Source organism: Puma concolor, chromosome A2, assembly GCF_028749965.1.
Source record: "Puma concolor isolate L17-30 chromosome A2, mPumCon1.1.hap2, whole genome shotgun sequence".
Taxonomy (NCBI): domain Eukaryota; kingdom Metazoa; phylum Chordata; class Mammalia; order Carnivora; family Felidae; genus Puma; species Puma concolor.
Genome location: NC_141668.1, coordinates 123179690 through 123197233, shown reverse-complemented (window position 1 = coordinate 123197233; position 17544 = coordinate 123179690). Strand labels below are relative to the sequence as shown.

At 38.6% G+C, this 17544-nt stretch overlaps 1 pseudogene; it reads right to left on the bottom strand.

The window, feature by feature from the left end:
- Nucleotides 1-3643: 3643 nt before the first annotated feature.
- LOC112857833 (cytochrome b-c1 complex subunit 7 pseudogene) lies at nucleotides 3644-3879 on the bottom strand (annotated as a pseudogene).
- Between the last annotated feature and the right edge of the window lie 13665 nt (nucleotides 3880-17544).

Here is a 17544-nt window from a genome sequence, read left to right as displayed (position 1 = left end):
TTGTCAGTGGTTATGAAATATGAGATTGAAAGTTATTTGCTTCAATACATACTTTTGACAAGATGACATTTTGACTTTAATGACACCAAAAATCCTGATAAAATCATATTAAGACAAAAAAAAAGTGGACTTGACTTTCATTCCCCCAGTCCAGTTCTTTTCTCTGTTTATCTTTTCACAGGCACTTAAAAATTCTTACATTATGTTTAAAAACATCCATTAATTTCCCATTGCCTCGGTATGCCTAAATTTGTTTATAAGGCTTTTCCTTCCCCTCACCGAGCTCTGGTTGTTTCTAAATCTGCATTATTCCCCCTGCACAAAGTTTCCCTTTTAGTTGTGCCTGTGTTTGAGTGATGCTACCTACTCTACTAGGAATGTCCCCTCCAAAGATGCCTCTCTGATAGTGTCCCACTGAATATGCAACTCTCTCTATGCAGTTCCTCTCCAGAATTCTCAAGCCCATGTTGCTTCCTTACTTGTGAGATTCTGGAACTCTGATCTGTTTGTCCTTGAAGATAAAGTCCTTGTCTTCTTCATAATTCATACTCAGAAGTGAGGACAGGCTGCATATAGAGTGTGTTTGATAGCTCTTAGTTGGGCAATTTAATGCATTCATATATTTGATCTTCATTGTTGTTTCACTTATTTTGTTTGGCATTGCATCATTCAGGACACAGTAAATTATTCTGTGACACCCAATAATCTCAGTGGCTTATAAAATGAAAGGACACTGTATGTTCTTTGGGGGTGGGCTGCAGCTCTGCTTCATGTTGTATTTACTGTAGGACCTAGGTTGATGAGCAGCCTCTATCAGGAATATTTTGATGGTTGTGTCAGTGGGAGACGAAACCTGGCACTTGCATCCTGGCCCTAGAGCTTCTACTTAGAAAAGATAGATGCCACTTCTGCCTTCTTCCAATTAAGCACAATGAAACATCTTGACTTCAGAGTAGTAACATATAATTCACCCTCAGGGAGGGATATGCTAAAGAGGGAATTTGGGGCAAATAGTAATACAGTCTACCACTGAGAGATGACCATATATCATCTAGCTCATGTATTTAGTCACTTTTGGTTGCATTTATCCTATATACCCAACTATTGTGTAAAATGATGTGTAAGAGTAAGAAAGTTCCTTTCAAAAGTTAGCAGCAGGATATCTACAATGAATGAATAACAATAATTTATAGAATTATGAATTATAAGAACACTTCTGATAGCCTGGACAGTAATTTTTATATCATCCCTGAGATGAAATATAGACACATGGGCATTCTTGCTTGTCTTTTGGTATGAATACCTTTCTTTTTATTTCGTATTTTCCTAAGTCTGAAGAACAGGGTGTTAAATGAACTCCCTCCATTGGTGATGACTTTCCAGTCTGGTGCATTTCTCCACAGTCTAGTCGCTCTTTCGATTCTTGCTACATGTAGCTCAGGCCATTTCAGAGATCTGAATATCTAAGCAGAAACTTCCATAATATAGGGCAATAAAGTAATTACATCCCATCATCATTTGTCCTTCCCTTTTCGATCTGGGTTAGCATCATTAGCTTTAATTTAATAATACCATCTCTTATTATTGAATACATTTAGAATTCACTTTATTGGTTATTTTTTTTTAATTTTCACTTTAGTATAACCTCCAAAATGTTTTGTTCGAATTAACTGTATTTCTGATGTACACTTTGCTTCCTCTGTTTATTTTCTCTCTCCCTCATTTTCTTTTTGCTTCTCTTCTTTCCCTTTCCTCCATGTCTTTACCTTTCTACCTCTCTGTGTCTCTTCTGTCTTCTCTCTCTTTCTTGTATGCCCTCCTTCCCTCCCTCCCTTCTACATTTTTTTTTCTTTCTTTATCTCTCTTATTTATTTATTTATTTATTTATTTATTTATTTATTTATTATACATTTGTTTATTTTTGAGAGAAAGAGCACAAGTGGGGAGGGGCAGAGAGAGAAGGAGACAGAATCCAAAGCAGGCTCCAGGCTCCGAGCTGTCAGCACAGAGCCTGACGTGGGGCTCGAACTCACAAACTGTGAGATCATGACCCTAGCCGAAGTTGGACGCTTAACTGACTGAGCCACCCAGGTGCCTTTCTCTCTCTCTTTTATTTTTCAGTGGCACACAGATAGTGGTTGGGCTTGATAGAATCCATTTCATTTATTGAATGTCTACTGAACACCAGGTACTTTTCTAAGGATGTTGGGGCTTAGGTAACATTAGATAATAATAAGTATGGCACATTTATGCATACAAAATATTGGTTCTGCCTATGGCACAAAAAAAATGTAAATTAGTGGCTTAAAGGCATTTGGGGCTTTATCTGGAGAATTCAGACATACCTATTTCTCTGACTCATCCCCAGCAAGGATAAAAAAGAAATGGCTCTACCTCTCCATTTGTACTTATTCTGAATGCACCTGAAATAACTTATCTTTAATAGGTCCAAGCAGCTCACACATTTGCTTTCATTACTGATATTACAGCTCTAGCACCACCTTGGGCCCTTTAAATAGTAAAAAGTACCAGACTCTGTACAGTTCTACTCAAGGCTGTTTTAAAGCAAAGTAATATCAGTTGTCCTCTAGTGGGGTTCAGGCTGATTATTAGTACCCCAGACCCCCTTTCTCTTCAAACTTGTAAATATACTAGTGTCAGGATTTATGTGCAATTGCTCCCCATTGCCAGATGCATGTCCTTATTCTCTCTGCCAGCTCAGTACAGTTTATGTCATAGGATGAATTCATATCCTCATCCATTCATACATTCCACAGATAGTTATGGAGCATCCCTGTGAGATACCCTGTTAGGTGCTAAGGTCCTGCAGTTGAAGATTTAGTTCCTGCCCTCAAGGAAGTGGGCCTGATAGAAGCAGGCTAGGAAATAATCACGTTTAATACAGAGAGATAGATGCTGTGATCTAGGTAAGCCCTGTGGTCCTCTGAAAGTGTAGGAGAAGGTCACCAACTCAGCCTCGGGGAAGTGGTCCTCCAGCAGATAGGGACCCTCTGTTAGTCTATTACGTGTTCTATTATCATCATTGCTCTGGCTTGGGGCAGCATTTCTTAAGGTGTGATAGTGAATCTTTAGATTACATCTAGGAGAAAGAGTCTGTTGCTAGTGTGTGTGCTTGCAGAGAGGATGTTTTTTAAGCAAACGTTTCTTTGACATGTAACAAACCTTAAGAAAAGTATGATCTTAAATGTGCAGCTTGGTACATTACACACAATAAGTATGCCAGTTTGCAGAACCTAGATTAGGAAGTAGCACCTTGCCAGCCCCCGCAAGTTCCATTTGTGCCCCTGCCTAAGCATTGCTGCTTTTAGGATGGACACTGACACTGTCCTGACTTGTGGCACAGATTAGTTTTGCCTGGTGTTGAACTTTATGTCAGTGCAGTGCTGTCCTACCTCTAGTGCTCTTTTGCATCTGTCTTTTCTGAGCTATCTTCCACATTTGTGAGATTCATCCCTGTTGTAGGATCAGCTATAAACATACATTTTTTAAAAATAATTACAGTAGACATTTATTTAAAGTAATACATTTGCAGCTCCAGTAGTTCTAAATCATACATTTCAGGTTTACCCAACTTCTTAAAAATATCTGATAGCATCTGCAACCACAGATTTCAACCCCACAATTATTTCTTTGCCCATTTTTCTCTCTCTTTTCTTTCCCAAATAACTTCTTTCAGAAGTTCAAGGTAGAATTTATCCTCCTCATATATTAGGATATGCTCTTTAGGCAAATCTGCTGCCTCCTGGTCAGGGCCATTGCTCACTTAATGAGAAACATCCTGTCGTTATACAGATTCTCAGGAAGACTTCTTGTGGCCTCTTTCACATTGTCATTCTCAGATACGGTATCACCTTGCATTAACCCCAATTTATTGAACCCTGCAGCCCTGTCACACCATTTTCGAATACCCTCTAGCCACCAGCTTGATGCTGTAACAGCAGGCCTAAACGTTCTCTGTGATTTGTAGCGTTTGATCTCGTATTCCATTGTATGTCTATACCACAATTTACTTATTTATTCTGTGTCAAGGAATATTTGGGTTCTTGGGCTTGCAATACCATTCTCTTCTCCCTTTCAGCTCAGAGTCTTGGCCAGCAGCAATAACCACCTCGGTTTGAATGACATTGTTTTTGTTATCTTATCTTTACCTTTTTGGTTACTTTCTATTTATGGCAGACTATACTAGTGGCTTTCTTTTTAAGTGCTGATATAAAGTTTTCTTTTAAAATAATTTTGATTGAAATAAATGGATTGATGTAAAAAAAAAAACCTTTCTTTTTTTAAATGTTTATTTTAGAGAGAGAGAGAGAGAGAGAGGGCACACATGAACAGGAGAGGGTCGGTGGGGCAGGGGGAGACAGAGAATCCCTTTAGGGATTCTCTGCTGAGAGCTAAGAGCCCAACATGGGGCTGGATCTCAGGCACTGTGAGATCAAGACCTGAGCCAAAACGAAGAGTCAGACGCTTAACTGACTGAGCCATGCAGGTGCCACTAAACAATCTTTTAGAGATAATACGGGTGTAATATTATGACAGATATCATGGAGGTGAGAATCAAAACAGCTTAGTTTAGGATAAATGTGTTTAGAGATTTGGTGTTTTTTGTTAGAAGGTAATAATTTACATTCCCAGGTGTTTTAGCAATCAACATCCTCAACCACTGGGTTTAATAATTTATGAGATTGTTTGGGATTAATACAGGCTTGCTTTGTTAAGGTCTAGGGAGTATTTGGAATCAGCATGTCAAGAGTTTGAACAAACCCAGGTATGACCTGTAGCAAGAGACCTGGGCACTGGGGAGAGAAAGCAGTTTGATAATGGTGACCACTTGGGAATGGGCTTGATCATCAAGTGGGCTGGAGGAGCAGTGCTAACTCTTCACACTCTTCTCTCTGGACCTCAAGGCCCTGATCCACAGGTTGCATAAGGAATATCAAAGAACCAACTTGACTTTCACATCTTTCTCACTTCCCTGTGACTTAATAATAGGAGTTGCAATTTATAGTGCATGTATTATGTGCAAGACACTTTGCAGGGTTTATACCATTTAATTCTTACAACAAACCTGAAAGGAGAGGGCATGTTACTGTGGTAGTCAGAGTATGGCCCCCCAAAATGTCCATATCCACATTGCTGGGATCCAAATACTTTACACTGCAAAGGGGAATTAAGGCTGCAGATGGAACTAAGTTTGCTGGTCAGCCGACCATAGGGAGATTTTCCTGGTTATCTGGGTGAACCCAGTGTAATCTCAAAGATCCTTAAAAGTGAAAGAGAAGGCAAAAGAGAGGGTCAAAGTGAAGTGATGTGAGCAGGACTCAACCTGTTTTGCTGCCTTTGAAGATAGAGGAAGGGGAACAAATGCTGGAAAAAGAAACATCCTACTCAGAGAGAACAGAAAAGAACACAGCCCTGTGGAGGCCTTCCTTCCTTTTGGGACAGTGAGACCCATATTAAACTTCTGAGCTATAGAAATATAAGATAATATGTTTGTGTCCATTCAGCTTCTAAATTTGTGGTAATTTGTTGTGAAAGCCAAAATAAATTAATCCGGTTACATAAAAGGAACTGGAGCAGAGGCCAGGTAAGGAGCTGATAACTAAAACCGGCTCTATTGGATGCCAGATCTATCTGCCTCCAAAACCAATACTCTTGATTGTTACCTCTTATGATTCAAGACTAGAACACAGGTTGGGTGGTTATATAGTTTAGATATTTTGCTTTACACCATGGATGGGCAAAGGAAAATTAGGTAGGCTCCAAAAGTCTGAGAACCGGAAAAGGAAGTTCATCACACGTACAAAAGGACTTAAGATTGATGGGTCTTTCTAATATACTTAGTGTAAGAATGTTCATGAGGCACTTAACAGAAAAGCCAACTCAAACTGGTTTAACAATAAAGGGGAATTTGGGGCAAAAAATAAAGAATGTGCTGTGGCTTCTAGCTTCATTTTAGATTTGATCCAGCATTGCAGTGAGGTCAGAATTTCCTCGTTTCTTCCTCCATCTCTGCTTCCCTTCCCTCCTTTCTTCCTCCTTCCCTCTCTTTCTCCCTTTCTCATGTCCTTGTTTGTTTTCTTTCTTCCTTCCTACTCTGTCTTTCCTTGTGTTGATTACATTTAAAAGTGATCTCTCCCCTGGTCCCAGGATGGCTGTCTGCATCTCCTGGGACCATGTATTCCCTTTGCATAAAAAGCAGGAATGAGAGTGCTTTTGCACCAGCGCTCACAGCAGCAGCAACAACTACAGAGAGAGAGAGAGAGAGAGAGAGAGAGAGAGAGAGAGAGAGAGAGAGAAACAGAATTGTAAAAGAAATTCTCAGTGACTTGAACAGTTTAGATCCCATGCCCACTGCTGTCCAGTGGGAAAAGAAGCACATCTTGCCTAGGTCATACCCTCCTCTGGAAAATAAGGAAATTCCCTTAAGCCACATTGATTCCCACACAGAAATCAGGAGCCATCAGAAGGAGGACTGATTCTTATATGAGGGAGAGGCAAACCCAGAAGGGAAAAAAAGAGATTCTTTCAAGGAAGCCAAAGAGATACATAAGATCATAAGGTCAATTCCTTCTCATTTGGGAAAAGATAAAAAAAATCCATTGAATTTACAAATAGACTATGTTAGAGCAATTCAGCCATGTGGTAGTCACATTTTTCTATTTGTGTTTAAAGGTTTATAGAAACATTGGGTGTAAACGTTTTACAGGATCTTGATCTTAGCAATATGCTGCAGCCCATGAAATTCTCAGTGAAAGGACTTCAGGGTTTGTTTATAGTATTCTTTTTTTGTGTCCTTCTATTTATGTATTTTTTTGTCTATTTAACAGAGTATTAAAGGCATTTCTTAAAAAATATCATTTGTCAGGATTCCATATAGGCAGCCAATCCCTTTATTAGTAGATATCCTAGACCAAATTCACAGATTTTTTTTTGCCATTTCCTTAATAAAACTTGGTAATTGAACAGGGAGAGGGTGACAGGCTTCTACATTCTATTTATAAAGAACTCACAACTCCCCAATAAACTCACAGCCAAAGAAATATTAATCAGTTGCCAATAAACAGCTCTGTGCTGGAGTTCACATATGTTTCTTCTCAAAAATTGCATATGCTTGAATGAAAACTGCAGAACTGCACCCAGTGGAGACAACATTTTTGTTACTAAGAATTTCATTATGTGTGTGTTTTTTTGTTTTTTATTTTGTTTTGTTTTTTGGTCATGGTTGAAGCATCAGTTAAAACATAAAAAGTTGGAGGAGGGGGTCACCTGGGTGGCTCAATAGGTTAACTATCTTACTCTTGATTTTGGCTCAGGTCATAATCTCATGGTTCGTGGGACTGAGCTCCACATTGAGCTCTGTGCTGACAGCGCAGAGTCTTCTTGGGATTCTCTCTCTCTCTGCCCCTCCTCTGCATGTGGTCTCTGTCTCAAAATATATAAACATTAAAAATATATATAAAAATTGTTGGTAGTTGGGAAGGAAAAAGCTTGGTTACTCTTGCTAGTGAATGTCCTGATTGTTGATGACATAGTGGGAGAAATATGCTAACGTCTGTCTTGGCACTCCTTACTTGGTAAAATGACCTAATAGTAAATAACAGTACCTCTAAACTCATCTTAACCAAGTTCAAAAGCTGTCATTATCTCCTACTGGCTGTGTGACCACAGTTAACCCTATAAAATGACAACACTGATAAATATTAATTTCACCTTTTAGGATTGATGTAAGGGGGAATGAAAGAAAACACTGGCAAAGTATTTAGTACAATGCTTCGTATATGGAGAGCACACACTGAGTGCAATACTTATCTCCTATAAAGTAAAACATTAGTGTTTCTGTGTTTTTGTTTTTGTTTGTTTGTTTGTTTTAATCTGCACCTCACTCCTACCTTTACAGATGAGGAAACTGAAGTTTAGGTGGGTTAAATGACTATCTAAAGTTTCACAATTTAACGAGTGACAGGTTCATAGTCATTTCTCAGGCACTTTTTGTTTCCTGAAGTGGGCATTATGCACTTTGGCATGAACAATTTAGTTTCTAGTTGTAGCTGTGTCTGTCTCCCACTGAAAGCAAGATTTATGAGGAAAGGATCTGTGGTTATTTTTTCACTGTTATATTCCCAGGACTGATAGCTATGCTTACATAAGACATCTCCAGGAAGAATTTACTGAAAAATTAAATCAATGAATTTTACAAACACGATTTTCCAATCAGAGAAAACCATGATTGATCCCCATAATAACTACATAAAATGAGAGATGTATTAATTTTTGAAGTATTTCTTATGTGACTTGTAGGTACTTTCCATTTATCATAAAATTATTCTTCAGTCATGAATGGGGTATATGTTATACAAATATTTGCAATCAGTGGATGCCATTGTGAATTAGAGCCCTAACATTAATGAACTCGGCTGCCCCAAATGTTAGCAGTTTACTCCCGAACTGGATCCCTGGAACTTTTTGCCAACAGACTATCTGACCTAATATATTGCTTAATTCTCGATCTGGTAAAGCAGAGAAAATTGTCACTGGTATGTGAAAATTTGCGACATAACATCATATATGCAAATGAAATAAATGTTGGCAAAAATAATTATTGTTGCTTAGGGGAGGATTAATAGTTACAGTCTGCCCTGTTTTCTGTTGAGGTTTAATTTAATTCTGTGGCATGTATTAACTGAGGAAATTAATTTCAGTTTAATTATTGTGTGTGGCTGTTAATGTGCACACTTCTGATGAATATTTAGCTACACTGAACCACCACTCCAACAGCTATGCTTTGCTCATCTGCTGATAGGGAGCATCTGATGGAGGGGATGGTTTATACTGGATGGATTCCAAGTGCAGTGTCATCATACTGGATAGCTGTGATTCAGGGAGGAAATCACTGGGCTTGGAGTTGGAAGAGCACAGGATTTGAGTTCCGGCTGTGCTGTTAACAAGCTATGTGCATCCCTGATGCTCAACTGGAGAATGGTAGGAGAAAAACCAGTGTACCCTAAGGATTTGATTTGAGAACTAAATGAATGAATGCAGGTGAAAACAGATTTGTGAACTGTATACACTGCTGCTTTAATGCATGGAATGTCTAAAGTAAACTTTTCATGCATCCATTTAATGACAAAATTATTTAAAAAGTCACATAGGATTAAACTAGGACCTCAGAGGCACTCAAGAAAGCATTTTTTGATGAATAGAATGTAGGTTGATTGAGATTAAGTGGCGATGAACACCTCTTCAACACAAATAATACCATGAACAAAAACTCCATGTAATAATAAAGATGGTCAAATCCTTTGGAGGTTTGCTCATTTCAAGTAGTAATTACCACCACAAAATTCCTGTATGGCTGAAAGTTATAAGATAAAGATATAAGCATTTTGGAGCCATACAGACTTGACACAACAATAGCATGGTTTTCCCATGAGTGGTTAGGTTTCTGAGCCTCATCTCCTCATCTGAAAACTGGGGTCATATCACTTCCGAGGGCTGTTGTGAGGATTGAATGTGGCAATGTATGCAAAGTGATGCGTACAAACGCTGGCCCAAGGAATTTTCTCATTAAATGTTAGCTTTGCCTGTGGTAGAAGCGATGGCATTTTAATACAGTCCTTTGCAACGGAGTATTAACGCTTGAAATAGAGCAAATGAAGGTAGCTAATATCTCTATAAAAACAATGAGGATTATTGACTCTGCACCTGGGCTTAGTTCATGTTCACACACTCACAGCCCTTTCTCTTCCTGTTCTCGTCTTTCATCTGGTCCCATGGGTTTCCTTTAAGCAAGTGATATAATAACTTGAGCTGTCTCATTACACACTGGGGTCCTGTTGGCTCAGTGAGGGTAGTTACAGCTCTATTTCTCCTTTGTTTGTTCAGCTCATCCCCACAATGTCAGGGAAATAAATGTCTGGGGAGGGGAGACAAACAAGAGGTACAATGAGGGAAGCTGACCTCAAGTTAATGGAATCTGGGTTCTTTGAAGGAGAACACATTGCTAGAGAAGTCTGCTGTATTCATTCCGCACAGCTTTCTAGCGTTTCTTCACATGTATTTGATTCTCATTTTCTCACACCAGAGTGAAGGCCCAGCCCTTCCTCACACAGAGCAGGTCAATTTGGACAGAGACTAAGCCTTCCATGCCTTTTACATTTGTCTTGCAGGAGGGGATTGACATGGAGGGGATTTATCTTTACAGGAAAAAAAAAATTGGAAGAGAGAATGATACATTTAAGCAATCAGTCAGCAAATATTTATTGATTGTGTACTTTGCTGATTACTATTCCAAGTATTGGAGCCAGAGCAGCAGAGAAAACAGACAAAATTAACACCAAACTTTTACTGAGTGCTTTTGTATACCCTAGTCACTGTGCTCAGGCTTAAATAGTTAATCTTCAAAAATCTTATGGGGTAGATATCATTAGCTCTCATTTATAGTTGAGAAGCTAAAGGCAGCTTACGTAACTTGCTCAAGGACATATAGTTCATGCATGGTCAAGATGGGATTTCACACCAGCAAGTCCACCTGTACCATAAGCATCATTCTGCAGCCTCCACAACAGGAGCTGGAAAATAGCAAAGAGATGTTGTAAACCCCACATAAACCTTTGTGACTACACGGGGCTGACAGAAGCACATTTCACAGAATTCATACTATATATATTTATACACACACACACACACACACACACACACACACACACAGAGATTTTCCAGGGCGTAATCTCTTGCCTTTTAAAGGTTTTGTAATATTCAGTTGACACAGTGCATCCTGCAAAACATTTGCAAAACATAAACAACTCAGAGTGTCTTTTTATTTATTGGTAAATGGAATGTCTTATACACTCACAGTATGGATAAAAAAAGGTGATAATATGTATCAAGTGCCAGTGCTGTGTCCCACACATGGTTGTCAATTAAAGTTATTTCCCTTTCCTGTGTTTCAATACAGGGGTGTTATTTTCCCCTGCTGCATTTAATGCAACTTCCTTATAATTATTTATTAAATTATTTATTAAATCCTATAATTATTTATTATCATCCCAGCATTTCCAGCCTCTTTCTTCATGCCCATACTCCTCCAGTGCCTATTCCAGATATTGGGTTACTCTGTGAAGATTGTTTTATTTTTTTATGATGCTAAATACTACTTGACTACATTTTCACTTTTGCACCATTTGGTGAAAATAATCTTATTTGTTTCAAATTTCTAAACACCAGCTTTATACCCTGAAATGTGATATTGACCTGCATGAAGAACTGGCTTTATTATTTTGACCATTAAGGATAATTTCTAAAAATCAATTTTGGTCCCTGAATTTTCTGATCTCTCATTACCTGCAGAAAATTCAGCATTACCACAGTTTCTCCTCCCACTGTTGTGGAGGCAAAATTCCCCTCATACTTGAGCCAGGAAGCACAACCAAGGTTTGAATGTCATTTCCATGACCAGCCAACCTTTTTTTTAACCACTTTGTTGAAGTATCATTGAAATGCAATATGTATACATACATATATATATATATATATATATATATATATATATATATTCATGTTTATAGCTCAGTGAATTTGAGTACCAAGTGTACACATCTGTGAAACCATCCCTGCCATTAATGCCATAAACATATTCATCACCTCCTAAAGTTGTCTTCTGTCCCCTTTATTATTATTAGTGTGTGTGTGTGTGTGTGTGTGTGTGTGTGTGTGTGTGTGTCGTGGGAACACCTATCATAAGATCTACCCATTTTGCAAATTTTAAGTACACAATACAGTATTATTGTCTGTAGGCACTATGTTGTGTAGTCGACCGCCAAAAATTGTTTATCTTGTAACTGAAACATTGTGCCCTTTGACCATCACTTCTCCATTGTCCCTTCCTTCCAGCCCTTGGCAACCGCTATTCTATGCTTCTATGAATTTGATAATTTTCTGTTACTTCCCAGGGTATCTTTCTGATCCTCTGTGGATCTTCTTGGAGGGTTGTCTGACCAAGTGCTAAATTTTACCACCTGCAGCTGGTAGGATGGATTCATAATAATAAAGCAAATGTCTCTTCACTTTACTGAGCATTTAAAGAAGAATTCTCTCTCTCCTTTGCTTTTCTTTTTTTCCAGTGAAAGTGCAGACTGAGCTTGTCAAGAGGAGTAGGCAGCAGCTTCAAAAGCTGAGTCCCCCTGGGCCTTCAGGAACGTGAGCTTTGCAGACTAGGAAGTTACATTGTCTTATGAATTCTGATAAGGCCTTTGAATTTGGGAAAACTAGGATCCAATTTTCTCTTAGTTTTTTTTTTTTTTTTTGCTTTTTAAAAAAACTTTTAAAAAACTTTTTATTCCTTTTAGTTTTTAACACTCTGCACTATACAGATTGCTATAGTTTTTCTTAGTAGCCTGCTTACCTAGATAACACAATGAGATAGACATTTTGAGAAGAACTGAGCCTGGATTCTCAGAGATCTATATTCTTCCATTCGGAAAAGACATGCACCCTTTAACCTTGAGTGTTGCTATACCTATAAGCAAATTAGAGTTGTTCCCAAACATTTCCTTAGTGCCCACCCCTTCATGCATTCTTAGAGTCTTCTGACAATAAAGCTCATCATCAGGGAAATACAAATCAAAACCACACTGAGATACCACTTCACACTGGTCAGAATGGCTAAAATTAACAACTCAGGAAACAACAGATGCTGACAAGGAGATGGAGAGAGGGAGACCCTTTTGCATTGTTGGTGGAAATGCAAACTGGTGCAGCCACTCTGGAAAGCAGTGTGGAGCTTCCTTAAAAAATTAAAAATAGAATTACCCAATGACCCAACAATAGCACTGCTAGGAATTTATCCAAAAGACACAGGAGTGCTGATTTGTAGGGGCACATGTACCCCAATGTTTATAGCAGCACTATCAACAGTAGCCAAATTATGGAAAGAGCCAAAATGATACAGAAGGTGTGGTAACAATGGAGTACTACTTGGCACTGAGAAAGAATGAAATCTGGCCATTTGCAACAACATGGATGGAACTGGAGTGTATTATGCTAAGTGAAACAAGTCAGTCAGAGAAAGATATCGTATGTTTTCACTCATATGTGGAATTTGAGAAACTTAACAGAAGACCGTGGGGGAAGGGAAGGGGAAAAAATAGTTACAAACAGAGAGGGAAGGAGGCAAACCATAAGAGACTCTTTTCAACGTTTATTTATTTTTGGGACAGAGAGAGACAGAGCATGAACGGGGGAGGGGCAGAGAGAGAGGGTGACACAGAATCGGAAACAGGCTCCAGGCTCTGAGCCATCAGCCCAGAGCCCGACACGGGGCTCGAACTCACGGACCGCGAGATCATGACCTGGCTGAAGTCGGACGCTTAACCGACTGCACCACCCAGGCGCCCCAAGAGACTCTTTTAAATATAGAGAACAAACTGAGGGTTGATGGGGGGTAGGGGAGAGGGGAAAATGGGTGATAGGCATTGAGGAGAGCACTTGTTGGGATGAGCACTGGGTGTTGTATATAATCAATGAATCATGGGAATCTACTCCTGAAACTAAGAGCACACTGTATACCCTGTATGTTAGGTAACTTAACCGTAAATTATATTTAAAAAAAAAAGAATCAACCATAAAAACAAACAAAAAACTCAGAAATGGCATTTGGGTGCTTGGAAACTTAATTCAAAGACTTGGAGATAAAAATACAGTATACTGAGACAATCTGAAAAGAAAATAGTATTCATTTGTATCCTTTAATATATCTAATACTCTCACTCATCTAGTTATTGTGACAATAATTTTTTTCCACAGCCCCTTTTTCCAACTTTATTAAAAAGAAATTCCAGGTAGCTACTCATGCATTTTAAACTTGAAAGCAAGTGATATGAAAACATACATCTGGTCATTTGTACTAAGGGAACTGTTATCATGTAAGTCATATAAATGATGCCTTTCTTCTTTCTTCCGTTTTCCCCTTCATTCCCTCCACAAGTAATTCTTAAGAACTTCATATAAAAACATATAATAAACCTGAAGATTTGAGCAAGGCATGAAGTACCTTAGTATAGGCTTATCTGGGAGATTTGAGGGCTCTATGGCTTTGCCATGAACCTCTCCTTAAGACAGGCCAAAGGAATTAGTAGTGGATTCTCATTTGCCACAATTTCCTCCCCAAGGGAGCAATCAAATCGGGGGAACACATCCCTTCTTTGACTTTAGCCCTGTTGTGACAGCAGGCACTCTTGCAGGTAGCAATCTTTGTTTTGTCCTCTGCCACCAAAGTTCCAAGAGAACTCATTTATTTTAGGTAGTTGAGGGTTTCAAACTTCAATTAAGAATAGGCAGTATGGGTAGTAATTGGCCATGAATTTGCAATGGATATTGTGAAGAATAAGGGCATTTAAAAAAGTCAGCATGAAAGAGAGAATGACTGGGAAATAGTTTACATTTGGGGGAATATGAAACATTTACATATGAGTACGTCTTATGAGAAATGAGTAATGAAAATTAAAAATTGTTTTCCTAGCTCTTCCTGAAGAAACATAGGAAAGGAACACACTCCAATGGTCATGGAACAGACGTTTATGACTTAGTTTTACTTGGTGGCTTAAAAGAAGTGTGGCTTTTTGTTTACCATAGGACAAAGAGATGAATATGATAACACTAGGCCTTTAAGAGTTAACAACAGACAATGTAGGAGCCAAATGTGGTTATTTGGCCCATCGCTCTGCCTATTATCCTGAAACTTAATTCCCTGGGATTAAATAACTTGAGAGAAAGTCTCACCCAAATGGGTTTTTCATGACAAATTTCGGCAGATCCAGCAACACAGATTTAAGAAAGGAAAATAAAAACAATTATTCAGCTTGGAGGAGAAGAGAACTAGGAAATGGTTAATAATCAAATAACTGAATCTGCTTTTGTAAGAGGAATAAATAAATAAATCTATTTATTTGTTTATCTTTGAAAGAGGTTAAAATGAAAATGTATAACAGGCACAAATTTGTTTATTTACTTATTTGGCAAACTGAAAATGTATAATAGGTACAAATAAAATCAGTTAACACTGATGAGATTAGAGCTGGATTTAAAGGAAGAATGATGACGGCTATTCCAGTTTCTTTCACAATTTCTGGACCCTTTTGTCAACAGGATATAATGGTATTGAACTTTCTTCTCAATAAGGAGAGCAACATCAGTAGCACCTTATTTTTTCTGTGAGAAGAACAAAACCCAAAACTCTGAAAGATGTCAAGGCTTTCTTTGAACTCTGAGGAGACCAGGAGTGTTGTCTGCCAGAGTGAAAGGACTGATTTTAAGCTTTTGGAGAAGCTCAGAGGCAAACCATTTATAACCCTGGAAATATTTAATTTGGGGAGGTTTATGTTAAGATAATAAAATAATTAGCTTTCCCTCATTAGAGGCATGCGGAGCGGTAGGGTTGCATGTTCTGGAAAATTACATTTCTGCTCTTTCACTGACTTAATACGTGTGGATTGATGCAGATCAGATAGCTAACTGGCAGGCGTTTTACACGTTTACCTTGTTTTAACTAATTGCCAGTTCAGAGTCGCTGGAGGTTCCATTTTAAATTAATGACTGTGAGGTATTAACTGCAAACATGTATCTAGTGAGAAATTAGGAAAGAACAACAAACTCCACATTGAGTCTCATCAGTTCTCAGTTCTTGGTTGCCTAATATATTAAAGAAGCAGGGGACAGCAACCTGTGGCCCTTCTATCAGATGCAGCCCACTGCCTCTTTTCATAAATAGTTTTATTGGCACATAGCCACACGCATTAGTTAGCGTTGTCGGTGGGTGGTTGTTTTCTGGTTACAAAAGCAGAGTTGAGTTGTTGCAACAGACACCACAGGCCTGCAAAGCCTAAACTAGTTCCTCTCTGATCCTTGAAGGAAAAAGTTTGCAAACTCTGGCATTCAGAGGATACCTGCCCCATTACAGCATTCTGTAGTAGTTCTTAGGGGAGACATTGTTTTAGCTAGAAGTCTGTTTTCATGTTCTCACTGACTACCAGTGGAAAGTACAGGTTTAGAAAATAAAATGCAACTTTGGTGTTTTAATTCAGTCCTTCATTTTAATCTGTGTGCCTCCCAGAACATTTCTTTGGACACAGTCTGCATGAGCTGATGAAATTCAGGATTAATTTTGGTGACTGATGAAACATGGCTTAGTTTGGCATTGCATTGCTTTATGATTCATGCTTTCTTTGCCACTGGACTTTATTTAGATGATTTTCTTGGCTCATATTAGCAATAGAGAATTGATAGGACACTACATTTTCCATTCTATCATAGCAAAAATATTGTTAAGGTGGCATGAAAAAAAGAATAAATTTTAATTCACTCCTAAAATTAGAATCTTTGTGTGGCCAGTTTCCCCTTGGAGTAGAGAAAAGCACTGATCTCACTGGTCCTTAAGGTCTCTGTACAGGATTCAAATTTTGAAATTGAAGACTGGCTGAGAGGGGAGCCCTCCTTGGCCAAACAAACAAACAACATAGACTTCTACTATAGTGAATTAGTAAAATGTCTTATTTAGTCTTTCATGATGATTTTCCTGCTACTTCCAAAGGAACTTTATTTTTATATGATTGACCTACTCTTTTTAAGGTAAACTTATTATTTTGGTTTATATCATTCTTCCCTCTTTGCCCCCACCCCACATCCAAACTAGCTAAGTCCAGAAGTTTTAAAAGTGTTTTTTTTTTTTAATGTTTATTTATTATTGAGAGAGAGACAGAGACAGAGTGCAAGCAGGGGAGGAGCAGAGAGAGAGGGAGACACAGAATCCAAAGCAGGCTCTAGGATCCAAGCTGTCAGCAGGGAGCCTGATGCAGGACTGGAACTCTTGAACTGAGAGATCATGACCTGAGCCGAAGTCGAACGCTTAACCCACTGCGCCACCCAGACGCCCCAGTCCAGAAGTTTTAAAGCACCTGGGTCTTACGCACAGGTTTTTCTCTTTTCACTTTTTATTTCTGACTCACTACACAACAGACCCCTCTACTGAAACCCTAAAGTTAATCAGTGCAGTAAATACACAAGAAGTCCGTTTTCATTTTCTAACCAGTAACCAGAGTTCAAGATTTTCAGAGAAAAAAAAAAGGAGAACACTTACTCTTTGAATCAACTCTGTGTCTAACTTTGACTCCAAGGAGGAACTAATTGAAGAGTTACAGGTGATTTGTCTCCTGAGAGAAAGTAGAGCTGCCACCTAAGATTTCTTCCGAGTTGATATTAATTCATTTAATTGTTTTTAAAAATAGCAAACATTACTATCACAGGGCCTTTGCTTGGTGTTGAAAATAAAAGGACTTGGGTGTCTGGGTGGATCAGTGGGTTGAGCGTCCAACTTCAGCTCAAGTCATGATCTCACAGTTCCTTAGTTTGAGCCCCACATCTGTGCTTAGCATGGAACCCTCTTGGGATCCTCTGTCTCCCTCTCTCCACCCGTCTCCCCCTCCCTGCACTTTCTCTTTCTCAAAAATACACATTTAAAAAAAGAGAAAAGGA